Source organism: Ursus americanus, chromosome 34 (genome assembly GCF_024610735.1).
Source record: "Ursus americanus isolate L20-20 chromosome 34, mUrsAme1.1.p, whole genome shotgun sequence".
NCBI lineage: Eukaryota > Metazoa > Chordata > Mammalia > Carnivora > Ursidae > Ursus > Ursus americanus.
In genome coordinates this window covers 10,569,103-10,586,542 of record NC_142160.1, presented here as the reverse complement: position 1 = coordinate 10,586,542, position 17,440 = coordinate 10,569,103, and the positions used below count along the sequence as shown (strand labels likewise).

The 17,440-nt window shown below is 45.0% G+C and overlaps 1 protein-coding gene across 4 annotated transcripts in view; it reads right to left on the bottom strand.

The window, feature by feature from the left end:
* The window catches only part of PIP5K1B (phosphatidylinositol-4-phosphate 5-kinase type 1 beta), a 295,798-nt gene that overhangs the window by 185,639 nt on the left and 92,719 nt on the right, over nt 1–17,440 (bottom strand). For all 4 annotated transcript variants that reach the window (XM_045772497.2, XM_045772498.2, XM_045772494.2 and 1 more), the window contains one exon: nt 949–1,033. The gene's annotated coding sequence lies outside the window, so the exon portion shown is untranslated. The remainder of the gene's footprint in view (nt 1–948; nt 1,034–17,440) is intronic.

Below are 17,440 nucleotides of genomic sequence, written 5' to 3'. Positions count from 1 at the left end.
CAGAATGAAGACTTCCCTAAAGGATGCCATGTCAGGCATTTCGCCTCCAAGACTTGGAAGATTTGAAAACCAAAAAACTTCAAGAGCAACTCTGTAGGGTCTTTGGAAAAACCACCTTAGTGAGGGGTTGGCTAGCTGGCATGAATGCAGGACAGAGGATGAGATGGTCTCTTTTTTTCACTTTGTAGGGCACCTCGGAATGGACAGTAGGGAAGAGCACAAAATAGACAATAACGATAAAGGAGCACCACGAAATGTTGTCTGAATTCAAAGGTGTTTCTTAAGGTGATGTTTCACCAGGGTCATGTGGATTACTCATCAGGATGTTTGTGCAGGGAGGGAAATGAGATGCTGAGGAATGTTCTGGTAACTGCAAATGGCCATTTTGAAATGGCCACGGTGGTAATTACTATTTGTTCTTAGACTTGTTCCTGCACCAGTTAAGGTACATCATTTATAACCACGGGAGCTGAGATAAGTATGTTTTAGAAAGATTATATATAATTGTATTCATTTCTATACCCGTATGCAAGGAAGGAAGAAAGAAATTCGCAAAACTACTGGTGATTATCTGTGGATGACGGGGTTATGAATGCTTTGGGTTTTCATTTTATATTTTGCTATATTCTCCAAGGATTCTGCAATGAGCAGTCTACATTTGACAATAAGGAAAACACTAATGCTATTCAAAAACTGAACCGCCTGTAGTAATCAAGAGCAGAAACCACATCCAGATTCTGCTCTGCCCCTTGAGGCATGCTGACATTCACAAAATTTCCTATGTTTCTATTTGCTTGTCATTTGTTTTAAATTTGATAATGTCAAGGTTTAAGGTCATGAACTAGAACATGATTTAGAATATTTTTAAATAAATATAAAATAAAAGAGGTAAGAGCTCAACAGTGAGTCAGTTGGAATTAATTAAAAACATAGACTATATTTCCTTACCTTTGTAAATGAAATGGCAAGTCATCTGTAGTCAGTCATGATGGGTAACCTATTCATTGTTGAAACTGTTTTCCTTCCCAAGTTCCTGTTAAAACAGAAATCACTGGTTATTATTTATTCCCATCTCTACCTCAGCTCCCCAAAAAGATCAGAGCTGCCTATGGGGATAACACAATGACGTCAGTTTAAGCCAAAATAAAGGAAGGACCTAATGTTAAAAATGGAACTAGAAAGGTATTAGAAGAAAATATAGGGGAATACCTGTGTAATTTCAGGTTAGTTGTCTTACCGAGTAAGACAGTAAACCCATAACCCATAAAGGAACAATGAGCAGATCTGATCCTATGAAAATTTAAAATGTCGACATGACAAGATACCATAAACAAAGCCAAAAAATGAACGATGGTTTTCAGCTCATATGACAGGGTTAGTGTCTAATATACTAGGAGATGAGACAAATTGACTATAAAAGAAACAAGCCAAACTACACAATATAAAAATAAGCAGAGGACATGAACTGGAAATATATATCACCAATAAGCCTGTGGAAAGGGTAAGCCCCATTAATGATAAGGAAACAGGAATTAAAATGACTGAGATGCTATTATCTGCCCATCAGGCTGGCAAACATTTCAAAGATGGCGGACATCCAGGGCTGGTAAGTATGTCAATAAGCAGGTATGCTTCCTGCACCATTGGATTGACGCTTCAACCTTTTTATAGAAAGGAATGCAGCAATGGTCCTTCAAATAGTTAATGTACTTATCAAGTGTGGCACAACTTCTAAGATTCTTTCCCAGAGAAATACAAGTACCAGAACTTTAAAGATGTTTGGATAAGGGTGTTTATTCCTGCTTGGGTTCCTGCTTGGGTTACGAAAATATGATTATAGTTCTATCATAGTGTCCTGTATTTCTTTTCGGTCTTTGCCTTAAAATTTCCATAACAATGCTGGCCAGTGTATAATGTATGTATAAGAGTGTCCTTGTGAAATGTACTCCTTGTTTTTAAAAATATCTTTTCTTTTCTTATTTAATAATTTTACTTTGGGGTTCCATTGTGGTTGATGCACACTACTTCTGTTTTCCTTTTATTTGCATATACTTGACATATCCTTGTCCATTTCTTTAACTTTTTAAGCAGTCATTTTATCTGTGTTCCTTACAAATAGCTTAAAACCAGGTTTTTTGTTTTGCTTTTGCCAATTTAAGAGTCTGTCATTTGAAACGGGATTTCAACAAATTCATATGTATTGTGTTATGATTTTTTTAAAATGATTTTATTTATTTGAGAGACAGAGAGTAAGATAGAGAGCACATGAGCAAGGAGAGGGGGAGAGGGGGAGAGGGAGAGGGAGAAGTAGGCTCCCTGCCGAGCAGAGAACCTGACATGGGGCTCCATCCCAGGATCCTGGGATCATGACCTGAGCAGAAGGCAGACGCTTAACCAACGGAGCCACCCAGGCGCCCCCATTGTGTTATGATTATATTCGGTTTGCTTCTATCATATTGCTTACTAGTAACTACAATTTATTGTTACATTTCTTCTTTGCTGGATTAACCAAATCATAATCCCATTTTTTTCCCTCCTAGTAACGAAAACATTTGATTCCATGTATATCTGCTTAGTTATTCTATTTTTAAATCATTAAGAAAATCTACGCTTTCCTATCAGCTCCGTCAGGGTCTGCCTCTGTGAAGAACCACCTCACCCCGGCGATGGCCTCCCTGGGGTTGCCCACGTCCGTGACTGAATGAGGAGGCAGCTCTCCACCAAATTGGGCTGGCTCCACGGGTCCTGCATAGGAGCCTGGCTTCTCCCTCTGCTTGCCCAGCTGTGCTCCCTCCCCCCTCCCTTCACAGGTTCTATTTGTCTCCACACGTGTGCCTCAACATGGCAGAAATTTATCCTCTCACGGTTCTGGAATCTGGAAGTCCAAAGTGAAGGTGAGAGCGGGGCCATGCTCCCCCTGAGGCTCTGGGTAAAATCCTTTCCTGCCTCTACCTGCTTCTGGTGGGGGCCACTGGGCCTCGGTATTCCTTGGCTTGTGGCTGCATGGGTCCTGTCATCAGACAGTGTTCTCCCCGTGTGTCTGTCTTCACACAGCATTTTCCTCTTCTTATAAGGACATCAGTCACATTGCATGAGGGCCCAGCCTCATGACCTCATCTTAACTGGGTGACATTGGCAAAGGCTCCATTTCCAAATAAGGTCATATTTGCAGGTAGCAGGGGTTCAGGACACAATTCAACTCATAACACAGGTGTGGACCTCTCTAAGTATCTTGCACCCAAAAGTCTGTTTCATTGCCTGTTTCCACAGAAACCAATGCATGACATCTCTTCTCTCTTCCTCATCCACAGGAGGTATTTTAGAATATTTTACTTTCTCACCGACTGTTTCACTTTGAGCTCCTAAATATCTCCTCTTAATCCACATGGCTCTTCTGTTTGAAGAAATCTTCAGTGAAAAGTTACAGTTTATAGTCACATTCTCATCATTTTTTTAGACTTGATCATTACAAGGTTCCTTGCTCATCATTGTTTGACTCTTGATCTTCCACTATCGTGACAACTTTTTCTGACTCAACTTCATTTGGTTCGAACACTTCTTAATTTCCTCAGCAGTGGCACATTGATGGCCCACTTTGACTCACTCCACATTCAGAAATGTCTTTCTTTTGGCCTCATATATGACCAGATTTCTTGGCTGGTTACAGGATTCTTAGCTCAGTCCTTTTCCTTCAACTTTCTATAAATACAGCATTTCTGTGTTCTTGCTTCCTGGCTCACAGGTGAGTAGTTTCATGCTAGTCTGACGCCCCTGCCTTGGTAACTTACTGGTTTTCTCTGTCTAGAAACCTATGAGAGTTTTCTCTGTCTCTCTCTTGTGAATGGAAGTAGAATGGACACACAATGTTTGTCATAATAGTTTCAGGCTTTCAATATAATGATTCAACAATTCATCATATTTCTCAGTGCTCATCAAGGTAAGTATACTCTTAATCCCCATTATCTATTTTCCTCATCCTCCCACCCACTTCCCCTCTGGTAACCACCATTTTGTTCTCCGTATTTAAGAGTCTGTTTTTTCAGTCTCTTTTTTGTTTGTTCATTTGTTTCTTAAATTCCACATATGAATGGAATCACATGGCATTTGTCTTTCTGAAGTATTTCATTTAGTATTATACCCTCTAGGTCCATCCATGTTGTTGCAGATGGCAAGATCTCATTAATTTTTATGGCTGAGTAATAATCCATTGTATAAATATACCACAACTTCTTGATCCTCTAGTTTAAGAGTGGATACTTGGATTGATTCCATATCTTGGCTGTTGTAAATAATGCTGAAACAGACAAAGGGGTGAATATATCTTTCAAATTAGTGTCTTTGTTTTGAGTAAATATCCAATAGCAGGATTACTAAGTCCTGTGGTAATTCTATTTTTAATTTTTTGAGGAACCTCCACAATGTTTTCCACAGCAGCTGCACCAGCTTGCATTCCCACCAACAGTGCATGAGGGTTCCTTTTTCTTCACATCTTTGCCAACATTTGTTATTTCTTGTGTCTTGGATTCTAGCCATTCAGACAGGTGTGGGGTGATACCTCATTGTGGTTTTGATTTGCATTTCCCTAAAGAAGAGTGATGCTGAGCATCTTTCCATGTGTCTGTTGGCCATCTGGATGTCTTCTTTGGAGAAACATCTATTTAGGTGCTCTGCCCATTTTTAAATTGGATTATTTGGGCTTTATGTGTGTTGAGTAGTATAAGTTCTTTATATATTTTGATATTAACCCTTTATTGGATATATCATTTGCAAACATCTTCTCCCATTCAGTAGGTTGCCTTTTTGTTTTGTTGATGGTTTCCCTTTCTGTGCAAAAGCTTTTTATTTTGATATAGTCCCAATGGTTTCATTTTTGTTTCCCTTGCCTCAAGAGCCATATCTAGAAAAATGTTTCTAAGGGTGACATCCAAGAAATTACTACCTGTATTTTCTTCTAGGAGTTTTACGGTTTCAGGTCTCACATTGAGGTCTCTAACCCATTTTGAGTTTATTTTTGTGTATGGTGTAAGGAAGTGGTCCAATTTCATTCTTTTTCCTGTAGCTGTCTAATTTTCCCAGCACCATTTGTTGAAGAGACTGTCTTTTCGCCATTGCATATTCTTGTCAATTTTGTTGTAAATCAATTAACCATGTAAGTGAAGGTTTATTTCTAAGCTCTCTACTCTGTTCTGTTGATCTGCCTATTTTTGCGCCAGTACCATACTGTTTTGATTGCTACAGCTTTGTAGTAGGTCTTGAAATCTGGGATTATGATACCTCCAGCTATGTTCTTCTTTCTGAAGACTGCTTTGGCTATTTGGGGTCTTCTGTGGTTCCATACAAATCTTAGGATTTGTTCTAGTTCTGTGAAAAATGTCGTTGGTATTTTGATAGGGACTGCATTAAATCTGTAGATGGCTTGGGTAGTACGGACATTTTAACAATATTGATTCCTCCAAGCCATGAGCATGGAATGGGTTTCCATTTGTTTGTGTCATCTTCAATTTCTTTCCTCAGTATTTTATAGTTTTTGAAATTCAGGTCTTTCACCTCTTTGGTTAAGTTTATACCTATGTATTTTACCATTTTTGGTGCAACTGTAAATGGAATTGTATTCTTAATTTGAGAGTTTCCTCTTTTAACACAGAGTGCAAGAATTCCATGAGGATAGATGTGTCTTTTTTCATTAATCCTGCCAAGTACAGGGAAACTGACAAGAAGCTATTACATTGAGATCCAATGACTGGACTTAAACCTTGAATAATATTTAGGCTATCTGAATGAGGAATGAACGGACTGCATCTCCTTCAGGCAATCCTCCATGAAAATTATTTCTCATAACCAACCTTTTGATAAGAATTGGACAGTGGAGCACTCAAAGTCAGAGTCTCTGGCAAGACCCTGGAATGCAGAAATTCGAGTGGCCAAGTAAGGGCATAATCCTAAGACTCAGGTCTCCTTAGGAAATGTGATAACATGTAATCGGATACAGACTCCCAGTTAGAACTTATTTTCTTAAATTATTTCTGACACGAAACAGAGCCCACTTACAGTGTCATACAGTTAGAATGTTGAGACACCAACTCTGATAACCACGATACATCCCAAGCAATGAGTTTTTTTTTTTTTTTTTGGACTATTTAATTGCTTAGCTCTCCCTTCTTATATTTAGTATCTGGATTCTGTTAGCTTCAGGAATAAACAATTTACACAATTTCATAGCTTTCTACATGTCTTTGTTTTCCCTTATTTTGAGGGAAGGAGAGACACTGTCATTTATTGAGCAACAACTATGTGTGAGAAGCTATCACATACATGATCCCATTCAATGCCGCACATAACCCCTTAGCATCCTCCAACTGCCCCTGTGTTGCCGCCACACGTAGCTGACCGTCCTGTAACCCCCATGGGAGGTCGCCATTTTTAATTTGGCCAAGGCAGGCTCTCCTGCTGTGACCTGGTCTGTAGAAGTGAAGCCCTTAGTAGTGGGGGCCTGACCACAGCAACTCCCTCCCCACGCATGTCCACCTCAGCCTGGCCCTGTGGTTCCCTATGCCAGGGCTGGGCAGCGCAGCCCCCCAGGGAGCTTCCCGAAAATGCAGAGTCTCGGTCCGCAGGCCACAACAACTACATGACTGCCTCTGTGCGGTGGGTCTGGGGGATCGGGGTTTTCAGCACGCTTTGGATGCTGTATCTAAGCCAGCCTAACTCGTAAAGGCAATAAAGCCATTTTACTACTTCAAAAGAGTTGTCAGGGTCCAGTAGCGAAAATGGAAACCATTCTGGGTGAGTTAAAGCAAGGGAACTTGGGCGCCTGGGTGGTGTAGTCGGTTAAACATCTGACGCTTGGGTTCCGCTCAGGCGATGATCTCATGGTTGTGGTATCGAGTCCTGAGCGTGGAGCCTGCTTAACATTCTCTCTCTCCCTCTGCCCCTCGCACTAGTGCTCTCTCTCTCCCTGTCTCCCTGAAATAAATAAACTAAAAAAAAAAAAGAGAGAGAGAGAGGAACTTAATACACAGAATTAGTTAGAAATGTGATAGGTTGAGCTGAAAAGCTAAGCAAAAATGGCAACGAAATGCAGAGACCGCCATCAGCAGGAAGCCACTCGTGCTTTAAAGGCTAGAGGCACCCCAACAGAAAGGGGTGTTAACAGACCTCAAAAGCTGGAGGTTATCTGTTGGGACCAGAACATCATAGTAAAGATTGACTGGCAGAAGCTAGAGCCACAGAAGGAGAGGTATGTTTGGAGGCATGGGGAAGACAGAGTCACTGATGGAGACACCCCTCAAGGCAGAGGGAGAGGGATAAAAAGCCTGGATCTCCCTTACCCTCTGTACCTGCCAATCTCTGTCTATGGCTCCCATGGACCAGCCCACTGAAAACTATCTGACACAAAGAGCCTGGAAATGCATCCCATAAGGGATGACTGCCCAGTGATAGAGAATAGAACAAGAGTGACATATGGCTCTGAGGACAAACAGGCCGACGACAGGCCACAGAATGACATATACAACTGTAATGAAAGTAGGAAAGCAGATGTGCGCTCATGATATGCATAAGAAAGATGATTCTTAAAGGAAATGTAGATTGGGAGGTAGGCCAGGAGCTGGTACAAACATTTCTATTTTTATGACTCTGGGGATCTGCAAAGAGCTTAAGCAGGTGGCTACGAAGTAGCCAGGCTCCTCTCTGGCTTTGTCACCAAGGGCAGGGGTGAGGCTGTGATCTCAGACAATGTGGGTCTTAAGTCAAGAGGTGGCAGGGCTGAGATGTGATCCAGAGCTGTCTGTCTTCAAATCTGTTCTCTCCACACCACCACGCTCTCCTAGTTATCTGACAATTAGAAGACAGTCTACTAAATAGTGCATTTCATTTTTCAATTTGTAAATGCAATCAAAAGGTTAGCCAACACTATTTATTTACATAATGATTATCTGGAAAACTTGTTTTACATCAGGAAGTCTCAACCTAGAGGGCATTTCTGACTTTTACAAGGTGGAAGGGGAGCTTTCAAAAACGTCACAGTTACTCAAAGTTTTACATCTGTGACACCGGGGGGCCATATTGGAGTTAGCAGGGGCCCTTCCAACTTCTGATTCTCCAGCTAGGGCCAAAGAAGTCCATATTTTTAATTTGCCACAGATCGAGTCTCCTCTCCATGCCAGGCCAATGGGGAAACAGCTAATTACCTAATTAGCCAACTAAAGAGGCCAACCTGTAGACAGACACAAGAGGTGAGGAGTACTACCCACAAGTCCTTACTGGGCTTCTCATAAAAACAGACACTTCATTAAACACTGATGGAGCAAAGCTACAACACAAGGACGAATGGGCAGAACACTGAACAGGCTTCTGAAGAGGGTTTAGGGTTTATTATGCCCATGTCTGCTGTTAACTCTCTGGGACCTTGGGCTCCCATCTACTTCTCTTCTGCCATGAATCCTGCTGACCCCATTAGATAGTGTCTATGAGCTGGTGCCACTGTCATTTCTGGAGAGAGCTTCCTCTCCGATCCTCCTTGGAATGAGAAGGAGACTCATGAATAATTTGCTCATTATGGGAAGTTGCTACCCTATGGGAATTGATCGTCATAAGACAGCCATATTCAAATGTTTTCTGGCCATTCAGGCTATGTATGGTAGCACTGCCGAGAACATTTCCAGGAGGGAAAGCAATTAAGAAATATTTGGGGCCTTGGTCACGCCTGCATGCTGATGCTCATCATTTGTGTGTAAATTATGCTCTTCTGAGTTCACTTTCGTTATCTGACCTCAAATTAATTCATGCAATCTTTTTTTCATTCCTTCCTTTCTTTCATTCGATTCATTCGTTCATTGAGCATTACATGCCAGGCAGTGAACTTAGCCTTGGAGCCATAAAGACGGAAGACCGATCCTAATCTTCAAAGAAGTCCCATCAGGAGGAGAGACAGACATGCCAACAGCTACAGTACAATGTGGTATGTGTTCTCCCCCGGGTTCTAGGGAGGAGGAACTACTCAGGTCAGCCTGTAGGGACCCTGGAAGCTCCATTTCTGCAGAAAACCGAAAATGGACTTAGAGCGGCTTTCGGGGGACACAAGGTTGAGAAGCAGAGGGTGAGGAAGATGCCAGTCTCCATGGCGGCTTGCTTCGAGAAAAGACCCAGTAGCATGAAGGAGCATATTTAACATATTTTCGTGGGTGTGCATGAGACGTCGAATTTGCGTTTTTTTTTTTTTTTTTTAAGGAATTTACCCAGAAGCAATCCAAAGGTTAGGATGTTACTTAAAGGTTTACAAACAGATTTCCAGATTGCTCCTTCTACCTAATGCTCATAAGTCCCCGTTCAATCCTTCGCTTGAATAAAAACACACTTGTGAAAATTTATATATATTCACAAAACCCGCAAAAAGCCATTCTTAGAAAAATGTCAGCCTTGTAAATAGCTCTGCTGGAGAGGTAAGAATATTGCAGTCCTTCTTCCAGGGCATTAAGTGGTTTGATACTTTTTTAATGCAGCTTTGGCAATAAATAAGAACACTAATAATCAAGTAGGAAAACTCAGGGCTTAAAAATGGGATGGACAATTTTCCAAGGCTTAACTATAAGCAACAAAAATACACCGAACTGAAAACAATCCTTGATGTAGTTTCCACAGTAGAAATGCCTATATTTTTCAGACCAGAAAAAACTTGTAATAGGAAGAAATCATAGGGCCAGATTTATTTCTTCAGAATCTGTGCAGAAGCTGTCAAAGAAATGCAGCCAATCTACATGTGAAGTGGACGCACAAGGGAGGGAGGTCACCTACACACGCGTGTGCTCACACACAGGCTATGTTGCACATCTGTAGGCTCGAAAGTTGGAGAAATAAAACCATGGTGCTCCCGGACTCACCATCAAGTCCCCCCATGTTTTGTGTGTGTGTGTGTTTCAATAGGTTAAAAAAAGCTTTATTTGGTGTAATAATTAGTATTTTTCATAAAATTACATATTTTACATATTTATACCACTTTCCTTATTTATTTATTTTTAAATTATGTTATGTCATCATACAGTATATCATTAGTTTTTGATGTAGTGTTCCATGATTCATTGTTTGCGTATAACACCCAGTGCTCCATGCAATACATGCCCTCCTTAATATCTGCCACCAGGCTTACCCATTAGTAATGCGGCAGGATACAAGATCAATGCACAGAAATCAGTTGCTTTCCTATACACAAACAATGCAACTCTAGAAAGAGAAATTAGGGAACTGATTCCATTTACAATAGCACCAAAAAGCCTAAGCTACCTTGGAATAAACCTAAGCAAAGAGGTAAAGGATCTATACTTTAGAAACTACAGAACGCTTATGAAAGACATTGAAGACGACACAAAAAGATGGAAAAACATTCCATGCTCACGGATCGGAAGAATAAACATTGTTAAAATGTCTACGCTGCCCAGAGCAATCTATACTTTCAATGCCATCCCGATCAAAATACCAGTGCCATTTTTCAAAGTGCCGGAACAAACAATCCTAAAATTCGTATGGAACCAGAAAAGTCCCTGAATCTCCAAGGAAATGTTGAAAAAGAAAAACAAAGCTGGGGGCATCATATTACCTTATTTCAAGCTATATTACAAAGCTGTCCTCACCAAGACAGTATGGTACTGGCACAAAAACAGACACACAGATTGATGGAACAGGATAGAGGGCCCAGATATAGACCCTCAACTCTACGGTCAACGAATCCCCCCATGTTTCTGATGAAAATCACTAAAAGGAGGTTTCATTTCATGTATCTAGTATTTACATAACCAAGCCACTGCCAAAATGCTTTCCTGACAATGGCACCTGCTCACTAGGGACCAAAATGGAGGCCAAGGAGAACAAATTGCGGGGCTCTTATATTCTCTCATGAAACACACTCACCTGCTCTCAGAATGGATCTCACAAGTGAAGAAACAGAATAGCCGTCAATGGCAATGACAAAAGGCTCAGCATCAAACGAACCGCTCATCAGCTGTGTTTCCAACAAAGGTGATGCTAAAAGGATTCATAGGCCTTTTCAAACTGAGTCTTCCCTGTAACCAGTAGACAGAAGGACGCAGCCCACGAAAACAACCTTGAGGGATGTGTGGTTCCTGGGCAGGTGTCATTCACAGAACTTCACGAAAACCCCATTACTGCACACTCTCCTCCTGCTCCTATCTTCAGTTTAAAGACACAAGGACCCAGGATGGGTGGGTGCGTTTGGCGGTAATGTTGGAGGGTCAGGAGTCACGACACCTGGGCTTCCGTTTGGCACGTGGGAAAAGAACATATGAAGATTTACCAAAACTGTTATTTTATCATCTTGTCCTAGAGATATCTGGGATAATCACTAAAGATCTCACACGGCTGGACTTTTTGCCTCTGTATAATGCTTACATTTCTTCTTTCCCACTTTTTGCTAGACATTTGGTATGAGGCTGACTTCATGATACTGGATTTTTACCACATTGTAAATGTTCTCATGTTTTAAAAAAATTTACCAGATCATGCTTTCTTCACATTTTACTCCTAAACGATTCACATCTTTTCCCAAGACTACGTCTCAGGAATGATTCAATTGTTACAACAATAACAACTGTGCAAACCGTATGCAAATGTAAAGCCCGTTATGACTGGTAGAAAATGTTTGGCTTCAGAAGTGAAGAACCAAAACCTATTTGGTTCTGCTCCTGCAGCAGTCTGCAAAGCATTTCTGGATCCATTTCATTTTCTATTGAGAAAACCAAAGCAACAGATCTCCTGCGTGCCTCAAGTGCACAGGACAGCTGGTGGCTTCCCCAGGAAGAACTTCCTTTGCGCCAGGTGCTTGGGGGGTGGGTGGGGTGCGGGGCGGGGGTGGGGTGGGTGCTGTGTGTCTGTGGGGAGTCTGAAAGAACCTAAAAGGGTGCAGGCAGGACTGTGGCCGAGCACATGAAGGATGCTGCTAAGGGCAGAAAGACGCCCAGGAGAAGAGAAATTCTGTCCAAAAGTACTCTACAGTTCCAGGCTCCATGAACTTAACCAGCAATAAGTAATATGGGCAGTTTCCAGCGAAGCACAGATATAAATGTATAGAGACAGGGAGAACCTGAGTAACGAGATGACCACGTCCGACATGCTCCTCACCCAGAAGGGTATTCATTTACTCGGACACTGATTCCGGAATTCCTGTATATAAGGCACTTTGGGGGACACATAATGAATCCAATGGTCCCTGTTGTCAAGGCGCTTGGAAGAGAAGCCAAAACACAAGCACACGGATAATGAGAAAGTCTTTAACAGGATTAAGAGTTAATTCCTTTTACTTGGCTTTGCTTCTAACAAGTATTCAATTAGCACAGTCAGAGGGCTCATCTGGAATGTTCTAAAAAATGCAGTGAAGTATTAAAAAGGGGGGGGAAAAAACCAAGGCCAAGAGATCATAAATCAGCTATTAATCGCTGGATATTAAATTTCCCAAGTGTTTGCTATGTGCCTGGCTGTGCTGAAGACACACTGGGCTGGGAGCGGCTTTCAATGGACCAACAACTGAATAGGAGAATCAAGGGTAAAAGGCGTCCTTCAGAGGAGAGGGAGGGGACAGAGGTCCAGGTAAGAGGTCGAGGCAGGAGTGTGGAAGGGGACTGCTGGTGACGGAGCAAGACCACACTAACTGAACAGAGGGGAATCAAGGCAGAGACAGCGATCAGTCCCGGGCTGCACGGCCTTGGGAGCCGACCGCGGCTATCACAAACCAGCAAGCATCTGCTGAAGGCTTTCGAGTAGGAGACCATGAAGATTTTTTAGAAGTGTTATTATGAGGAGACAAGATGAAGGGGAAGGGAGGGCCAGACTGAAGGCATGCATCTGGCCGCTGATGCAGGGGTCCTGGTAATGGGAATCTCGAAGATTCGGGTGGAGCTGGAGACCGAACGGAAGGAGCCGCACGTGGTGCTGACGGGGAAAACGCTGCCAGAACCTGGCCACTGCCTGGGTCTGGGGGAGCACGGGGGGACGTCCAACACAACTGAGGTTTCAAGCTTCACTACCTACAAAAGGTCATGACACTTCTAAGAGCAGCTGCAGTCTGCCCCGGTGCTTTCCTTGCCACCCCATCCCGGCTGCACAAGGAACTGAGGAGGGAACCCGGCTCCAGCTAAACCACAGATGATCCACATGGAGAGCTTCCTACAACGTGGAGACCGAGTGGGTCAAGCGGTGTTGGCCTTGGCCTTGTCAGGTCAGGTCCAGCCAGTGCCAGCCAAAGTCACGGATGAATGGAACTCAGAACAGGCAATGTCACCAGCCTGCACAGACACACAGACAAGGCCCTGCGTTTCCAGGGAGATGGAGTCCAACTGCCTGATGGCTGTCTAGCCCTGGGAATCCTGCCGTATCACCAGCTAGCAACTGGGTTCTAGAAGGCCCTTGGTAATCCACCTAACACGTCCACCATTCGCCTGGATTTCTTTGCAGGGGTTCTAATCTGAAGAAGACCAAAAAACTACTGTCGGTAGTCTGCCACAGGCTTCGCTGAGATCATCAGCCCATCCTCCACCTGTTGCCCTCTCCTCTGAGCCACATGCTGTTGGGCCAGATGGTGACAGTGTGGTGGTCACGGGAACGGGCTCTGAGTCACACTGTCCAGCTCCGACAGTTGTGCCGTCTCCCGGAGACACTTCAGCTGTGTGCCTTAGTACCCCCATCTGAGCAATGGGGAAAACAAGAGGGCTTTTCTCCCCGGGCCGGGGTGAGGCGTGACCAAGCTGTAGAGCCCTTTCAGGGACCCTGGCCCAGAGTACACACTCCAAAATGTAGTGTCTCCATCATCGCCATCAGCTACCTCACCAGGACAGGCGCAGCGAGACAGGAGATCCTGTCCCTGCTCTGCTTCCAGACTTCCTGTGGCCACGGAGGTGACCCAGGCCACTCAGGGCCCAGCTCAGGCCGCTGTTCTGCCCGCCTGCCCTCCCTCCCTCGGGGCAGAGACAGCCTCTCCACACACACACAGACACCCCCCCCCACATGGCTCCCCACACCTCACGTGGCTCTCTCAAGTCTCAAGAGCGTGCACCCCCACCTGAACCCACAGTGTTTGTTCACCCTGAAAGGGCCTCTCCGTGAACCCGGGTATCAGTCAAGGGTCTCCCGTCTCTGAGGACTTCCTGATTGCTTCCATTCTAGAAGAATACAGTGTCTCCTTGGCTGTGCCCTCCTCCCCCTCCACCCACCGCTTACATTCTGGTGCTTTCGTGGCCCCACACTGCATCTGCCCCCGGTCCCATGATAACTACGCTTACAGCTAATCCGTCTGGAGCACGTTCTGTGCCAGGCACGGTTCTAAGTACTGCAGGAATTAACTCACACAATTCTCCCAACACCTCCCGGAAGCAGGTTCTGGGATCATCCCCATTTCTCACAGCCAGAAAGCCGAGGCTCAGAGAGGTGACAACACCTGCCCCAGCTCACACAGTGAACGGCAGAACCAGGAGGGGAGCGCGCAGGGCTCGTAACCACTCTGCGAACACCACCTATTCTCAGGCTCCATGTCTCTCCTCCATCCCCTCCCTGCCATCTTGGCAGCTCACCTCCTGCTTCCCAGATGGATGAATGGTCCCTTCACTGGCTACCTTCCCCACCCATGAACTCCGGAGCCCTGGTTCCCAGCCTTCCGTCCCCTGCACAGCTAAGGCGTGCTCTGTGTTCCTTCCCGCACGCCTCCGCCTGGAGCACCGCCTCTCCATCATCCCCAGTCAGCCTTCTACCTGGATCTTCACCCTCTTTCTCTCATCTGGCTCTTTACCTTGGGAACAGGAGCCTGTCCGTTCTCTCTTGAGACCCTCCCTGTCCTGCCCCTGCTGCTCCCTCTGGCTGCAGCCTGGTCTCACTCCCCTTACCCTCAAGGTCAAATCCTCCAGACACCTACACAATCCCTGCTTTCACTTCTAGAGGCAGACCGATCCACTGCCCGCCCCCCACCATCCACACCACACTGTGGTTTCACCTCCGTGGTTTCTTTCACGATCTTCGTAGATTTCTCCGAAACGCTGGCCTCGGAGGGTTCTGTATACAGTATACTCTGAAAAGTCTGAGCAAGTGACAATGACCTGTCCTCCTTAATGAGGGCCCCTCCTCCGTTGGCTCCCTGGCATGGCCAACACGGACATCTGCTTTCCCTAAATCCCTTTCCTGATGTTGTCTACTCGCACAACCTGGATTCTGTTGGGGAAGGCAATGTGCCCAGTTTGAGAAACAAGAGAAACTTGTATTCCCAGATGTTCTGGAAAAGAGAGGTCGCTGGATGGTGATGTCCTGGGACGTCTGTTAAAGAGGCAAGCACGTGGGCCGCATGGGCCTTTCTGTCCCCCGTCGCTCGCTCTTTGCCCTTTTGTCCACGATAGTAGACCTGAGAGAGAGCGTGAGCACAGATTCCCTTTTCCAGGTTTCCGCTACCTGTCCAAATGCATCTCTGTCTCCTTGGCAGGCGCCCTCTTAATGACTCACGTTCTGTGTGGCGTTCTCTATTTTTTCTTCTCACTCCTTCTGAACAATTTCTTCCAATCCCAATGGCTTCAAATGCAACCTATCTGTGATGACTTCCAAATGATGCTGGGTCCCCGATCTTCTTGAGCTCTAGATCTGTCTTTATTTTCAGTGGCTTTCAGGGTCCCTACAGAGTCTTACGGATTCCGTAATCCTACAAGTTCTAACTTCCACATCTCATATTCCACCCCACTTACAGAACGCTACTGTATTCCACCTGGCGGTCCAAGCCCCAAATCCAGGGGCCATCCCCACTCCTTCTTAACATCCCCCATCCCTGTCCATCAATCAAGTTCTCCCTAGTCTCCTCAATGGCTGTCTTTGGCTCTAATTCTTTTTTGGCATTTTCCCTGCTACCGTCTTAACTGAGACATGGTTTCTTGCACATATCACTGCCTCGGCCTCATGAGTCGGCCTCACTGGGGCACACTATGCCGCACACTCCCTCTTTAACACGCTGCAGTGGCTTTCCCGCTGCTTTAGGGCAGAACTCAAAGTCTTCAGCACAGCACAGGACCTCTCCTGACGGGATCTCTAACACCTCTCTCCCTGCTGCCACCCCCACCATGGCTGCAGCCACATGGGATGACTTCCGGTGGCCGGCCACCTGCCTGACACACTCCCTGCCCCTCTCCCCGGCCAGGTGCTCCTCGTCCTCAAGCTGCAGCTCGGATACCACTTCCTTCCACACGAGTCGAGCCCCAGCCCTCCCACGTCGGGGTTCACTGCTTCTCCTCTGCGCTCCTGGCTGCCCTGGGCCCGCCCCTATGGGACACTTACTGACCACACTGCCATCAGCAGCTTCATTTTCTTTTCTATTCGTGACACCATCAGTGCACTTCCACGTACTGACGTGTAAATCACAAAACCCAGCACAGTGCGCGTGGACAGACTTCGAAGCAGAGAGCTGGATGGATGTGTCTAGGAGTCTGTCCGCTACGCTTCTTAGATAAGCAGCTGGAGGGCAGACAGGATGTTTTATTAGCGCTCCTTACACATTAAGTCAATGCTTCATAAATGTTTTCTTCCTCTCCCTTTGGGCACTGGGTGATAAATCAATGTTGAGTTTTTTTAGAGTGATAAAATGAGATGAGAAACAAGGATAGTGGTCGATTTTGTATCCCAAATACCTCCAGGAGGTATCTTTCCTTCTTTCTTCTTTCCTTCCTCCCTTCTCTTGCTGTTTGAGGTCCACTTCACACAAAACCACGAAGAAAGTAAAAGTGGCCAGCACTCTCCCCACCCGGAGAGGCCCACAGTGGCATCTTTCGGAGCGTCTTCTTCTAAGCTGTTTTTTTGTGATGCCCACATGCTCACTTTGCTCTCCACCTCCTTGCTGCTTCTAGAACAGCACGAGGGGCTGAAGCGGGCTGTAATACCCATTTCATTGTGATGGGGCAAACATCATTCGTTCCATCAGAATTCAATACAGCATTAGTCACAAGACTAAATATGAAGACCTCCCCCTGCCCCACCCCCGCCCTGGTGTCACACTGCTCTGAACAGGAGAGACTTCAAGCTGAGATGGGGCTTCTCTCCAAGCACGGTGCCCTTCATCGGCAAACCTCACCTAGGTATGTCTACGGGACTGCGGTGTGCAAAGCACACCTGTAAGGAAGGCATAATTCAAGATTTTTGCTTATGTGTCCGAAGACTTCTCTGGCAAAGACTTCTCGTCAGGTGGTGCATTCAGTTCACAGGAGTGACTCTTAATCTTACTATTCAACGATTTCAATTCTTATCATTTTGAAAGTAGGGGGGGAAATTCCAAATCTTCAGTTTTAGGATATTTCAAATCTCACACACTTGGCAGGGTGCCTCAAAGATCACCGCTGTGCTGATGTCTCAAAAGGAAACACACCCTCTTTTTTCAGTACGAAGGAACAGGCTAAACCCGAAGTTAAGTCCAACTAAG